This window comes from Hippocampus zosterae, chromosome 7, assembly GCF_025434085.1.
Source record: "Hippocampus zosterae strain Florida chromosome 7, ASM2543408v3, whole genome shotgun sequence".
Classification (NCBI taxonomy): Eukaryota; Metazoa; Chordata; class Actinopteri; order Syngnathiformes; family Syngnathidae; genus Hippocampus; species Hippocampus zosterae.
In genome coordinates this window covers 19,440,587-19,455,622 of record NC_067457.1, presented here as the reverse complement: position 1 = coordinate 19,455,622, position 15,036 = coordinate 19,440,587, and the positions used below count along the sequence as shown (strand labels likewise).

The window sequence follows — 15,036 nt, the reverse complement described above, 5'->3', positions numbered from 1 at the left end:
CGCTGACCTTTTTTACACAACAGATCTTGGAAGTTGTACTTCCAGGGGTGTTGATTGACTTTTTTTTTTTTTCTCTCTGTCACTCGACACGACGTTGCAATATTCGTCAGTTTTTCCTCTTGTATGCTTCAGCAGGTTCAGATGCACCCCATCAACTGCCAATGCGGCTCCAGCGTGCCCCCCACCCTCGCTCCCCCAAAAGAAAAATGTCCGCCATGTGACGGCTTTCCAGGTAAAACTAGACGGCAAATTAATGACTCTGACACACACACACGCTTGTGAGGAATCGCGCGACAGCCTGAAAGTGTGTGTGTGTGAATAAATGAGGGGGGCCAGAGGTAGTGGACAGCTCTGTAAATTGAAAGCTGATGACATAAGCAAAGGCTCATTAAAGGAGACAGCAGTTGCCCCCCTCCCATCCCACCTCGAGCCTCCCATCAACAGCTGGACTGACGCGAGCCGGCCCCCGTTGCACATCTCTCTCTGGATGTGCACAAGTCATAATGAAGCTGTCGGTGACTTCACGCGGGAGCCCGAAAATAACGTTTACCGCTTGGCCATGATGGGATGGCGGCGCTCGGCGAAACGTCGATTTGCTTTCTTGTTCGTTTGCTCCCTTTTGCGGTTGGAGGCGCCATCTCAACCGTATCAACGTTATCGCCGTGGAAAACAAAACGCGGTCGGAAACAAAAGGGGGTTTGCTGCAGGGGGGGGGGGGGTTCTAACATTTCGATATTATTTGGCGTACATATCTCTTTCAGCTCTGTAATTTATAACTCAATTTCCAGCGTGCAGTGGAGCGCGCATCATAGCTGAAAACACCCAACAAAGGCCCGGCCCCAAATTGTATTTCAAAGCAATTAGGGTGGCCACTGAGTTGTGAAGGCGGCGCCCATGCGCGGGCTTCCGCGCAGCCTGGGCCGCGCTTTTTAATTGTTCATTTTTTTTAGTCGCCTTCGGCGCCTCCCGACGGGTGAGCTCCAACCGTCTTGCCGTGTAACCGCCGGCGATCTTGCGCCCGCCCGCCCGTCGACGAGACGAGCGTCGGGCTTAGGAAGTGAGGAATTCAAGTCGCGTCGTGGATTTAAATTGACTGTTCCGAATAGCAACATATCCATGGTTAGATTGACAAAGTAACTTCGAGACTTGATTTTAAATGTAGCTTAGTTGCTAAGGCCCGAAAGTTTTTTTTTTTTTTTGCTTGTGTTTGACAGAATAAAATTCTGATTCAAGAATAATCAGATGATTCATTAAAATTAAATGTTTTGTTTTTATAATACATTTTATTTATAAGCGCCTTTCAAGACACCCAAGGACACTATACAATAACAAAAACACAAAACAATAATAATTTTGCACCCCATTCTTGACTGCTAAGAACAAATGAATGACAGGAAAACGGCTTGACTGCTTTTTCTTTTGACCTTTAGGATTTGGACTTTGGAGAGGAAAAAATCTTCAAAAATTTAGTTTATTTTTTTACTTTTGCTGTGTGTGTGTGTGTATTGTTTGAATGTCATTCTTTGTCATATATCGTATCGTGTAAATGTATTTTACCCCTTTCATGCACCTGATGACATGATAAACTGTCCACTGCAGTAACCGCTGTCCCTGAAAGGGTTCAAAACAAACATCTGCCAATTAAAATAGCCAATATAGGTCGATGAAATCTGCACGCCCCTTGTATGTTGTCCTTTGTACCATCTAGCAGGAGAGCGTTTGAGTGAGCGGCCTGTCGCGACCACTTCGGCAACGTTATTTTCGGTAAATTGTTGGACCAGTTGTGTGAAATTACAGTCGCCCCGTAAGCTGATAACACCATAAGCTGTCCCTGGAAGGGACTTCAAATTTGCCCATAAAAGCAGCTTGACCCCGAAACGCAGTCATTCAGCTCCTTTCATTGTTTTCTATCGGAAAATCGATTCCGAATCCAAACGAAGCAAAGGGCGATTAGTGGCCCGGAACAGATTGCGTTAGTTATGAGTCTTGGTGATGACACGCCGGCAACGGCTTCCACTCTCCGACCCTTTCAAAAGTCAACAGTGGCAAAATCCATCGAGGCAATTCAGCGCCGCAACTGCCGCTTCCGCACTCTCAATCGCTCTGAACTTGTCGACACCCCCCCCCCCCCCCATCAAGTCTCTGCTTCGGTCCCTGACCGGCTTTGTTAATTAGCTGCCCACTCATCGCGGTTCTGCTTTCTGCCGGCTCGCCACGCCTGAGCCACTTGTCTCTCCACCTTGCGTCCGGCTCCGCTTCCTCCCGTCGTCACTCCCTTTTCAACAGGGAAGGGCCTGTGGGGGGGTCAAAGGTGGCATCGCGCATTGTATTTGGGATTATTACCTCTAAAGTGCTATTGCGTGGCGTATCATTAAAAGTCAATGCTCTCGCTCACCCTCACCCTGGCGCTCCCTAAACACACACACACTCATTTTGCACGCCAGCCTGCACATCGCCAGCCATTTAATGACTAAAATACGACCCGCGTTCAGATAAATGTCACGGGGCCATCTATCTGTGAGTGTTAAAACCTCGCCTAATGGAAATGACATATTACCGGTCCAAATGACTGCAATAAAAGCCGCCGCCGTAGCTCGCAGCGGCGGCCGCGGCGCTGTCGTCGTCGTCGTCGTCGCCGCCGCCGCCGCTATCGGTTCGACAGAAGGCGACGAGGAACCATGCGTGTGAGGTCATGCCGGCCAGAAGTCTTCTAATTGAATGGGATAAAAGTAATAAGGAGATATTTCAAAAGACACTCAAGGCGACACGCGACCTTTGACCTCGCCCGTGAGAAGCCGGCCGTAAGTTAGGAGTCGGGTCGATTTGCGGTGCGTGTCAATACAGCTGGGGGGGCGCGATCGATTTTTAGAGCCGCTTGCCGAACACCCCCCCCCCCCCCCACACACACTCCATCTCCTTATTAATTACCCTCCTCTAGCCATGCGTGTCTTTCTCTCGGAGCGAACGGAGCCCGTTTTGTAATTTGCTTCTCTGCGGAGCAGTTCCGAGCGTCATGGCGGCGCCGGATGGAAATCACATTTGCATTCCAGATGAGCAGAGATGAAGAGCGCGAGCCGCCGATGCCCTCCTGCCCCGTACTGAGCAGCTTCACTTACTCTTTTTCTCCACGCTTCCCTCCTCCCACCTCATGCCTCCCTACTTCTTATCCACCCGCCACCCCCCACACCCCTCCTTTTCACAGCATGGCTCCCCTCCCATTGCCTTGTCTTCTGACAGAGTTCCAAGGTCGACGGGGAGCTTGCTCATCAGAGCGGGCTTTATTGCGCTTAATGCAGGTGGGGATGAGCCAATCTGCGTGTGCGGATGCGTTGGCGTGCATATCCAGAGGCCCGCTAATGTGAACATAAATACTCACCCACTTACACACACGCGCACCCCCCCCCCCCCCCCAAGGGTGTGGGGCGAACGGGGGAGGGGCTACTTGCCGTCTATTTCCCAGCCTGAGCTGCTTTTCTTTTGCATTTTTGTGATCGATAGCGTTCATGCGGCAAATCACCCCGAAGCATTGCCACTGTTTGGTTGACATGATCCAATCCCCCCCCCCCCCCCCCCACACCCGTCCTCTTCATTAGCGTTACTTACGATGAGTGTGTGTTCCTACCGCACCAGGCGTGATCGCATAGAAATGACAAAGTGCATGCGGGGAGGGGGGGGGGGGGGGCTTGAAGGAGTGCTGAGCCGGAGGTTGGTTTGCGCAAGTGATGGCCTCTTCGCTTTACCCCCCCCCCCTCTAAATTCCCTCTTCCCCATCGCCATTTACCTAAACAACAGCAGGCTCGCAATCCATAACAGTCCACCCTAAAGCTCTTTTTATTGGTTTAGAGAAAAACACCAGATCATAAATTGATCGCTGTACGCATTTTGTTTGATAATCTGCTGAGGGGGGTGGGGGGGGGGTGGTTTTAAGGAGCGAAGAGAAGTTAGCATTTTCCCTGACGGGCAAGATTTATACATCATGAACACACCGAAGCTGCTTTGATATACTTCCTTGCGGTACTTGTAACAGATTTTTGTTTGGGGGGGGGGCATTATTTTAATAAGGTCATTCTATGCGACTCGCCTCATGTTTTCAAAAGTCGACACCGGGACTCATCGGCACTCCAATGGACGTTTTTTTGTCGTTCCCTGGATAAGAAATGTCTTGGACAAAAGCGCAATTAAAGCATTTGCGTCGTTGTATAATTTACGCCATGGCCTTAAATTGGATGATGTAGCACTTTAAAGCGATAATTAGGCGCTTTCGTAAGTCGTGAATCCTCTTGTTTTCTTGCCCAACGCCGCCGGCGATGATGCATTGTTGTGATTAGCATAACCGCAGCGCGTGTGGGTGCTCGATGTTGAATGTGCGTGCCGTTGACTTGGGCAGGACCCGCTTTGCAAAAAAAAAAAGATTCAGAATTTTAATGGGATGTTGCTGGTGACATAAAACTGAACCCCCCCCCCCTCCATACTGTAAATAATCCAGCTGACCATGTCGTCAATCGTCGCTTTGTGCCAACGACAAGTCCACACGAGGTGAGCCGAGTCGTTGCGGTGCAATTTTTGTCAAATGACTGTCAAAAAGGGCAGATGAGATCACTTTTTTTTTTTAAGTTGACCTGGCCCCCCCTTCAAAAGCGGTGACGACATGATGATGTCTTTTATTCACTGGCTCCGGACAAAGAATGTGTTGTGTGGCATAGTGTTTGTGTTCCAAGTAAGATGTGGACGGAAAGCCCGGCGAGTTGCTTGGGGGGTGGGGGGGGGGGGGCACATATTGTGCATGTGGATGCGCCACACAAGTAATCATCGCGTGTGTGTGCGTGTGTGTGTGTGTGTGTGTGTGTGTGTGTGTAAGAGAGGATTTAGACCTATCATAAAGGAATTCTTCCCCGCCCCCTCCCCACTCCGAGCCAGTAGCTCATCCTGACACTTTTATACCTTTTTATTTTCAGGCCCATTGCAGCCAAGCCCAGAGATGTGATTTATACTGCCTGGCAGCATGGGCACTGCAGCGAGCGAGACAGATGGAAGGAGAGGAGGAGGAGGAGGGAGGGGGTGCGGGGGTGTAGGGAAGAAGATGGTATGTGAGTGAGTGGGGGGGTGGCTAATAAAATAGGAGATGTGAAGAGGAGAGGGTCAGAAGAAAGAGAGTAGACAGGAAGAATAAGAAGCGGGTGGGGGTGACGGTTGAAGAAATTAAAGAAAAATGTCCTTTTGCTCCTTTCTGCCACATCTGAACCCCCCCATCCCTCCCCCCTCTAATGACTTATCGGCTATGTCTGACTCGGGAAGAGGGGCTCCCATCTCCTCACCATACAGGCGCCCCGACGGCCTAAATCCCCCCCCCCCCACCCCCCGCTTCTCGACAGTCAACGGGACACGCCTCCTCCCCCTCCCCAGGTGTGTGAAATATTCATGCCGGCCGCCGCCATTGATTGGAAATGGGTGGCATTATGAAGTGTGGGGGCTGTGAAGGGGGGGGGCAGCTCATGCTGTGGGGAAGACAAGGAGACGGCTCACTTTCGGGGAACATGGAGGGGGATGGTGATTTGGGAGGGTGGGGGGGGGCGTGGAGACAGGTAGACAGAAGAGGTGGACAGAGGTGAGGCTAAAAGGGTGTGTGTGTGAAATATTCCTTTCTTCCGGGGTAGTGGTTGTGCTGTCTCTCCGCTGTAACATCTCGCTTTGTCACCCTGTCGCCTAGGAGAAGATGAGCTGCCATGCCCACTGTCATTCATCCATCACTTAAGATGCACACACACACACACACACACACACACACACACACACACACACACACACCGGGAGTTATTCTGACTGCAATCTGTGATGATTTCACCGGCATTTCCGTCTCTCTCCGTTTGATTCAGAGGGAGCAGTGGGTCATTGGATGCGGGCTTCTCCACAGCGAAGGTCACCTGTAACAACGGCCGGGGTTAATCGTAACAATCATAAAAAGCGCCAGTTTGCTAATTATGCCTTAATTTCTCCCGTCATTAACGTAATGGGGTCGTTTGTTACCGCCCAATCTTTATCACATGGTGTACTTTTTTTTTTTTTTGCAAACGTGAAAACGGAGACGAGAAACACACACGCACGCACGCATGGACGGACCGGCCCCAACGTGGGGTGAACACGGGTCATGACAACTCGAACGGGGTGTTTTGGCTTTACAAAGGCAGCGCTCGGTATCGACTGGCATCTAATGACATGGCCTGCAACTGATATTAATTTAAAAAAAAACATTAGCGTTCCAATGCGCCACCTTTCGCTTGCTACTTTTATTTGTGTGTTAATGTATTACAGCTTGCACAGTCTTGAGACAGAGACGGTCATGTGACTCTCTTTGAACAATGCAGTGCAACATTTGACTCCCATTTTTTAAAAAAAATTTTGCATCCATTACATCCAATTTAGGAGGAAACCGGAGTACCCGAAGAAAACCCGCGCAGGAACGGGAAGGCCGGAGCCGGAATCGAACCCCGCACCTCTGCACTGTGAGGCCAACATGCTCGCCAGTTGCCCGCTGTGCCGCGCCTTCTGACGACTTGTTCGGAAATTCTGAATCCAATCTCCGTTTCAAGTAGGTCACATTCAAGTCTTTCCAATCGCCGCCATACGCACGCCTCCCTCTAAATTTTGTCATCTCAAGTACAACCTTTTTGATTGATGCCCTTTTTTTTTTCCTCTCGACTGTAAAGCTCAAACTGTGATTTTTATGTCTTGGAAATGACTGACATCTTATACGACGGGGGGGGGGGGGCTCTAACTATTTTGATGACCTTACCGGCATCTTGTCTGCCTCGTTGTGCAACCGGGAGACAGAACATCAGAAGGCTCTATTTTGGGGAAGGCGGTGCTCGCCGATGCATGAAAGACAGGAGGATGCTACGCTAGGCTATGCTAGGCTATTCCGTTGGAACGGTGTCGTGTCGCGCAGTTCTGACTGTCGCCTCGTAGCGCTGTCATCAAAGTTTGACTAAGGCTGCCGCCAGTTGATGAGAACGACCTCGATTGAAGGATGCATTAGTCAGTTGCAACCGCCTTCCGTTCGGCTCAGTCGAGTGATTTGCGCTATGCTATACGCTATGAGCTTTGCTCTATGCTATGCTACACCATGCAGTGCTACGTTATGGCTCTAAAGCTTCACTGAGAAGATGACATTTTATCGCGACTTCAATATCATCCAGAACAACCAAACTATTCATATGTTCATTTATATCATTTTATCCGTACGACTAAAGCAGCCCGAGGTGAAATTGTCCCGCCATCTTTGAACCTCGAGATGGATTAGCCTAGTCGCTATCGTTCTTATAATTCAAAAAGGTGGCTCCTGATTATTATTTTTTTTTTTTTTATCTCACAAAGTGTTTACGGTGGCCTCGTGGAGCACCAGGTGAATAATTACCCCGGCGACAGAGAGCACGACTTCAACTAAAGCGTCCATCTTCATTATCACGTCTATAGAACACGTCAGCCGGCGCTAGCGAGTGGCTCATTAAAGGCTTTTTAATTGTTTCTGGATGACATTGGGGCTCGTTGGCACAGAGGTATAATGTTGTTTTTGTCTCGCGCTTAACAGATGATGATTTGCTCGGATCAAATAAATGCGCAACAAAAAACAAGATACGGAAGACGAGCAAACGCAGATGCAGAAAAGTACAATCAAAGAATATCGTTGGGTCATTCCCATTGGGATCCGAAACCACTTTAATTGGATTGAAATGATTTTAACCGTTGGAAATTAATCCCTGAATATTTTTTTTTAATGCCACAGTGCGCCGTTTCCTTTGGGGTTTGTTGATGGCTCACCCTTGACGGAGGTCTGTGCTCACCCCCCCCCCTCCCCCCCGCGCCCCCCTTTCTCAAGGCGGGAAGCTTTGAACCACCCAACACGTGCCCGGCGGCTTCGTCTCATCCACAAGCGGGCCTCGGCAGCATGATGAATTTGATAACCCCCCCCCCCTCCCTTTATCGCCCTGGGAGACAATTAAAACGCATGTGACAGGGGTCCCTATCTCCGCTCTCCTCCTGTAGCGCTTCATTTAGAAGCCATTTGTCTCCGCTATGGATTTCCTATTTTTAATGGCGCGCGGACGCAGGCATCGGGCCACGCTGAATAATAGATGCCTTTTTTTTGCTCCCGCTCTTCCTTTTCATTCCCGTTCTTGCTCATTTCCTCATTGTCAGCCCCCCCCCACTCCCCACAGGGAAGGCGTCACTCCTCTCTCATGCTCTCCTCGCCCCTGCGTCGGCCACATTCTGGCAGCAGGCTATTTAATGTGTAAAAGCGACTCTTGGCGCAACCCCGTGGCAGACGCTGGGCTGATATCAATGGTGAGCCCCTTCGTGAGCCCCCCCCCCCCCCCCCCCCCACTCCACCACCTTTAAAGGACGTTTATCACAGCAAAGCAAGGCCGCTGCACGCCGACGTGATGTATCGCCCCGGCTCGGCGCGAATGAATAGACTAGTAATTATCCCGTTAAAAGGGTAGCCAGACAAAGAGGGAGCCTCGCTGTAATTTAAATTGTTTTGTTTCCCCCCCGAGCAGTCCAAGCCTGAACGCTGACTGACATCACGCAATGGGGTGGGGGTGGGGGGGGGGGGCGGAGTGAACCTATTTATAGCCCGAGACATTCAGCTAATTGTAGAATTTAATAAGGTTTCTGGAAGAGTGGATTTTCGAGGAGCCAGAGGCGTGCACGTCCTCTTCCTTGCCCTCAACATCTTTTTCTTCAGCCCTGTAGTGGCGCATGTCCCCGTATTCCTTCCTCCACGCTTGACTTCCTCCTATCTTCCATCTCATCACCCCACCTCCCCACCTCCCTTTTTTTTACTCCTTCCCCCTATCACATAAAATCTACCTGGCACTAATACTGCTCTCACTTTGCTAGCGTGACTCTGATTGTGTGATCCTCTGCATGTCACAGCAGCTTAAGGTGTGTGTGTGTGTGTGTGTGTGTGATTACCAAAAAAGGATGCGTCCAAGTGTGTGTGCGCGCCCGCGGTCTCGTCTGCTGTGAGACGGGGGGTAATTGAGCTCAGAGGGTTTTCTGTCTTGGGTGGCAGAGGGGAAATTGGAATCTTCAGAATCCATTAGCGAGGCCCTCCGACGGCCGCTCGGCGTGTTTGTGCGCGCTCGTTTGTTTGGTGACAAGAGGACGAGAGAGTAGGCGGAACGTGTGTCCAAACCCCGGCGGAGTCGGGCGAGGAGTGTAAAAATAACGCGTCAAGTCACAAATCAACTGCAAACTTTCTTGCTTGCTTTTGCAGCGCACGCGGCGAGAGACGTCCCCCCCCGGCGTGTTGGAAGAGAAGGAAGATGAGCGAACAGCAGGTAATCAATGGCAGATGGTTGCACGCGACCTCCCTGCAGCGCTATCGTTCACCTTCTCTTTCACTCCTCACGTTGGCAGCTGCCTTGCGCCTCGACCGCAGTTGACTCATTTGAGAGTCGGTTTAGTACAATATGTACGCCCAAGCACAAGGTAACGGGTTGGAGCGATGCTCTGGGGGGTGGGGGGGGGGGAGGGGGAGAGGGTGCACGAGTGCACTGCAAATGATTGCCGTTTTGGATTGGTTGTTTTTCCTTGGGCCCGGTGGTTTCTTCAAAATTTAAGTTTACAATTTGAGAGCAGAGAGCGCTGCATTTTGCACTGATCCTAGTTGTCATGTTCTAGTATCAGGACATAATGACAATATGATGGCATAAAACTATTTTGAACATTTCAAATAAATTACTGGACTGATTTCCAGTCATAGAATTATTGTATTTGTTTATTAAAAAAAGTTTTTTTTTTGTAGTACTAAATGCAAATTTTCATTCCAAAAAGCAGCCCGGCATGTGTTTTGGTGAGGAAAGTGGCCCCAAATCAATAGTCCCACTGTTGCGACTGAGCAACTTCTTTAGCAGGCATCACCATGTGGATAAAACTCTGATAAGCAGTACATTTGAGGCGATGCGTGTATACATAACATATACGTGTGTGTGTGTGCGTGTGTGTGTATTTCAGTGTATATGTGTGTGTCTATGATTAGCCTTCTCTTAATGGGAAAATAACGTCAGAGCCACTGAGACGTTTAATCCATCTGAGCTGAATCTGTTTCCATCACAGCTATAGATCAACTCCAGTGACAAATCAACAAAAGTTGGGTGTTGGACGGCTTGCAATACCAATGCGTGTGTGTGTGTGCGCGTGTGCGTGTTTATGTGGCGTTGCGAGGACCACCCTCAAGCAGCCTTTCACGTTGTGGCAAACGGCGCAACAGCAGATTCCAATAAGTGACTCGCTGTTGATTTTTCTTGGCCCTCGTTCCTTCATTTGTTTTCCGTCTTTATCTCGGCTTGTTTCCCCATACCGCGCTTAAACCCCCCCCCCCTCCCCCATCGCTCCACTGCATCTCTCCTCCTCCCTATCTCCTTTCCTTAAGTGGTATTGGCTTGAAAGGGGCAGCAAATCAGTAGCTGATTAATACTGAATTTTGGGGGCCATTTGTCTGCACTGTTGGCCCTGTCGGTGACTCTCAACCCCTCCTTCCCCCTCCCTTTCTTTCCTTCCCTCAGCAGTGATGAATGAGCGGCCGATTGCCGAGGGATTAGAGTCGTCACGGTTACCTGTGCTTTGGCAAAGTGCTCCTGATTGGTGACATAGGCGGCGCTGGGGGGGAGCCAGGGGGGTCGTTGAATCGTGACTTCAAATGGACCGGCCTGCAAAAGGGGGTCAGTTTCAGTTGAAGTTGTGCACTCGTGCCAACTGTATCAGCTTTTGTTCAAGACCGGGGTCTGTTTCCCCCACCACCTCCACCCCCAGGGCGCTTATTCCACCTGACAGAGATTGGCGAGGTCCCGGCAGCGATGTGACCACGCTGACACCCGAGAAGGCCGTCAAACGGCTGCCGGTGGACACTGATGAATCGGTGCTGGGAGGGATCGAACGCTGGCCTAATCAGCGCATGGATTCCCCCCCGCAGCAACATTTTTCAGTTTTGTCCCGCCCTATCGGGCGCGGCCCATCAGCCGTGTCAGAACCCACTGGACCACCCTTTTGTCACTCGCGCCTATTTGGCCCTTCGCTGCATTATTGAGGAGCTTGTCTTGTTCTGTTCTCGACCTTTGCGGGAAACTTGTATCTGTGTATCTGAGATTAGAACCCACCCCCCACCAAGAGTTTTTTTTCAGTATTTGTTTGGCCGAATGTAATGTTGGAGTGAAGCAGCTTCTTTGGCACGCTTTGACAATTTGATGGACGCTTTGTTGGAGCGTAACATGCAAGTGGAAGCCAAACGGAGCGCACGTGGCTCTCCTCTTGGAAATAAAACGGACTTTAAATTTCAGACTTGACACCGTAAGGATGTTTCTCGCAGAACATGGCGGTACATTATGTAACACGTCAGGTCGCTTTAAGGCTTCATCGCTAAGCTTTTGCTAAGTGCGCTAATGGATGTTCGCGTTTGCTGCCACCGTTTTATGCTCGTCACCAATTTTTTTGCTCACAATCAGACTTTAATTTATTTTTTTTAATGGATGCCCCCCCGAAAACTCATCACTCACGAGCACCACTGTAATAAAGTACACATCTGTCAAACCACCTAATTTTCCAAATGAGATGCCCAAAACTTAGGCAAGAGACAAATAATGGATAAAAAGGAGGATCCTTTTGTCTGGTTGGGTTTTTCCAAAAAGGGGGGGGGGGATCGGGGGATCCTTGGAGGAGAGAGAGAATCCCTCCTGTCCCTCCAGGCCACAGAGAGATGAAGTATGGCGATGAGATGTGGTTTGCTTTCAGAAGATGATTATGTCAGGGCGGCAGAGGCTGAGGAAGAGCCTTGACTAATTAGAGTCATTTATTACAGACGCAATTAAAAGCGGGCTAATTCACCGCAGCCAGACCTTCGCACAACCAGCTGATTTATACCGCACCTCAATGACACCCGGAGGACATACATACATATAGATATTACTACTCTCTTCTGTATGTTACCACTGATTATGCCGGACAGCTGCGTTAGGAGCCAGCAAAGGGGGGGGGGGGGGATAACAATAAAAATCGCCCCCCGGTGTTCAACTCTGCTCACCTTTGACACACACGTGACGGAAGTAACGTGGAATTTGGGGATGAGTTGTAGAAATGAGGTAATTGTGCAGCTGTTGTGAGAAAGCGCAATATAAATAGATGGATTGGGTTGTATAGCTATAGGTAACCAACCCTGTGTTAAACACACTCCTGCAGGGTGTGTGTGTGCGCGCGTGTGCGTGCGTGCATGCGCAAGCGCCACAGGGTGAGTCCAAAGGGAGAGAGAATGGTGAGGCAAAGCTATCTGTCAGCAATTTCTCCCCATCCAACCAATAGCTGAGCAAGGTATTGAGTTTCTACGGCAACGAGGCCACACCTCCCGCCAAGATAGCTCATGCATGTATGCACTTGGCCCCTCCCTTTCACCCTTGTCACAAGCCCCACCCATCTGGATGGTTCCACCAATAGAAATGTCTCTCTCTCTCTCTCTCTCTCTCTCTCTCTCTCTCTCCCTCTCTCTCAGGTGATGCGGCACTTGAATGGTTAAGTCAGCTGCATGCTGGATCTCTGCAGAGGTGACAGATGCTTCCTATCCCACCCAGCACCACAGGGGAACAGGATTCACTCAGCATACCAATGAGTATACCCCCCCCCCACACACACACACACACTCCCACCTCCAGTGTGACACACAAACGCATAAATATGCATATGCGGCTACACGCACATATACATCCCAATGCATCCAAACACCTCACGCTTTAATGCCTGCGCCATGTACCTGCTGGGCAACATAAAAGACGCCATATTTACGAGAAGGGTGTTGGTGCACATTATTGCAACGGCTTCCCGCTCCGGACAACGAGCAGATGTGCACGGGCTCCCCTTCCAGCCAGAGTCAGGCAAGATGTGAGCCTTTTTGTCTGCACATATGACCTGCAGAAGAAGGCCACTGCACATGTACTGGCACACATATAAATACACACATACACAGCGAGTGCACACACAAGGCAACGGGCGCTCTAAAAGTGACAGCTGTCGCTATGATGGAGCACAGGGAGAAGGGGAAGTGAAGGCTAAGCCACGGCGCAACATGGTGTCGAGGAGACCCGCTATTCATTTTCAGCTTAATATGTTCCAGCCCATTGGAAAAACATTGCGGCATTTAATGTGAGCAATTTCATATGCGCGCACGCCACAACCCTCGCACTTCTCTCTGAAGGGCCCTGGAAAAAATAAAAAATGAAGAGACCGGATTTACCCAACGGTTGAATGACTTCAAAAATAACACACGGCCAAGGGTGCGTATGCGTGCGCGCATCGACATGCATGTGTGTGTATATGTATATATGTGTGTGTGTATATCGGTGTGAGCTTGTCGAATGTTAATTATTGAGTTCCATCTGTGTTTCCGTTCCGCCTCTCTGCACATGTAATCTCCATCGTGGCATCACTCCGCCGGGCCGAGATGATCACACTGTGATGCCGTGTCATGGATGCATATGCAAATATATGTTAGAGACAAACGGACACATTTAGTGGAATTGTTTTGCAGGCTGGCCCTGCTGTTGCATTCGAAACAAAGCCTGAACGTGCAATGCACATCCAATATTACGATTGTGGTCTTTTCCAGTTTTGCTCGTTGAACCAATTTTGATGGCCTGTCAAATAATATGAAATGGATTCATTCAACCGCCCCAATATTAGGTCCACCCGCACTATCTAATGAAACCCAATCAGAGAGCTTCACCGCAATTTCTTTGCCGCAAAAGTGTTCATGTTCATTTCTTTGATTGATACTGTCGATAATGTTTACAGTTGTCATGCTGAGCGGCTCGGGTGGAGTTCTAATCTTTCAATATCTTATACAGGGCCATGAAGGCGTATGCCGTTCTTCACAGAGGATAAATAATCTACGCCTTCAGTAGTCAAGGTTTCTACATTTTAAGGTAAATTCCATTCAAGACATTTGAACACCATTTGAAATAGAATTTAAAAACAACTTCCCAGTTCCGTTATCATGATTGCGCAGTCCCCGCGAGTCACTAACCAGTTTTGTTTTAATTATTTTGTTTGAGATTGAAGGCTCTTTTGATTTGAAAATCATAAAATCCAATTTATTGTGGGAATTTTTGGAAAGCTCAATTTTAGACATTTTAATGCCAATAAATTACATTTCCTAACGTTGACAGCATGTCCCATCATTTGTCACCTGGCAGACAAGGCAAAGTTCTGCGTTTTGCTTTTAATGACATGTCATTTCCCTTGTTTTATGTTTACTTTGACTGCAAGCTCCAACGGGGAGTGGCAATAAAACACCTTGAAGTCCCTTTCGGAGTCGTTTACAATCTGCCAAACTGCTGCTTGTTGTGAAGGGAGTCAAGTTGCGTTCAGACGGAACCACGGTCTCAAAGAGTCAAATCCGTCAGTCGTTGGATTGGAGCCAACGTGGGGCTGAAGAATGTGTTCAAATCGGATGCGTTCCATCAACACAGTCTTCATATTGCTTCCGAAGCAATCATTTACTTACTTTGTGTCCCAAAATTTTTAAAAATGCAAATCCTCCATTTAAAGTCCCACACGTCGCCGAGCCCAGCCGCTTCCCTGCTATCATCATATGCATGAATAAATTGTGTGCTTTGACGCCAGCAAAATGAACGTGCATTTCGCTGGCGGGCCCAGATGGCAGCCCAGTCGTTTGCTTTACCTTGTTTTGTTTAATTACTCCAATCAACTCTCTATTTCGTCAATTAATCACCACCAACCTGTTCCATTCGTCCCCCGCCCTCTTCCTTCTCTCCAGTGTGCGCCTATCTATCTATACAGCAGCACTCACATGTCAAATATGGAAATCTGCACTATTATTTACATATTGATGCTCCATTTTAAAGGACGCCGTCCCATTTAGGGTTCCCACTCTTCCACTTATTTTTTATTTATGGACCTTTTAAGGACATTTGAGGGCTAATTTAGCCATTTTTGAAGGATTTTTTTCTTCATTCAGCAGGGGGATTCACA

General features: G+C 49.1%; 2 long non-coding RNA genes across 2 annotated transcripts in view; one reads left to right on the top strand and one right to left on the bottom strand.

Annotated features, from left to right (window-relative positions):
• Positions 1-5,471: 5,471 nt before the first annotated feature.
• The window catches only part of LOC127603563 (uncharacterized), a 42,035-nt gene continuing 32,470 nt past the window's right edge, over positions 5,472-15,036 (bottom strand). The window contains exon 11 of the long non-coding RNA XR_007963096.1: positions 5,472-5,747. This is a non-coding gene — a long non-coding RNA (uncharacterized LOC127603563). The remainder of the gene's footprint in view (positions 5,748-15,036) is intronic.
• Positions 8,378-14,422, top strand: LOC127603564 (uncharacterized). Its single transcript, XR_007963099.1, has 2 exons — positions 8,378-9,341; positions 12,542-14,422. It is a non-coding gene; the product is annotated as an uncharacterized LOC127603564 (long non-coding RNA).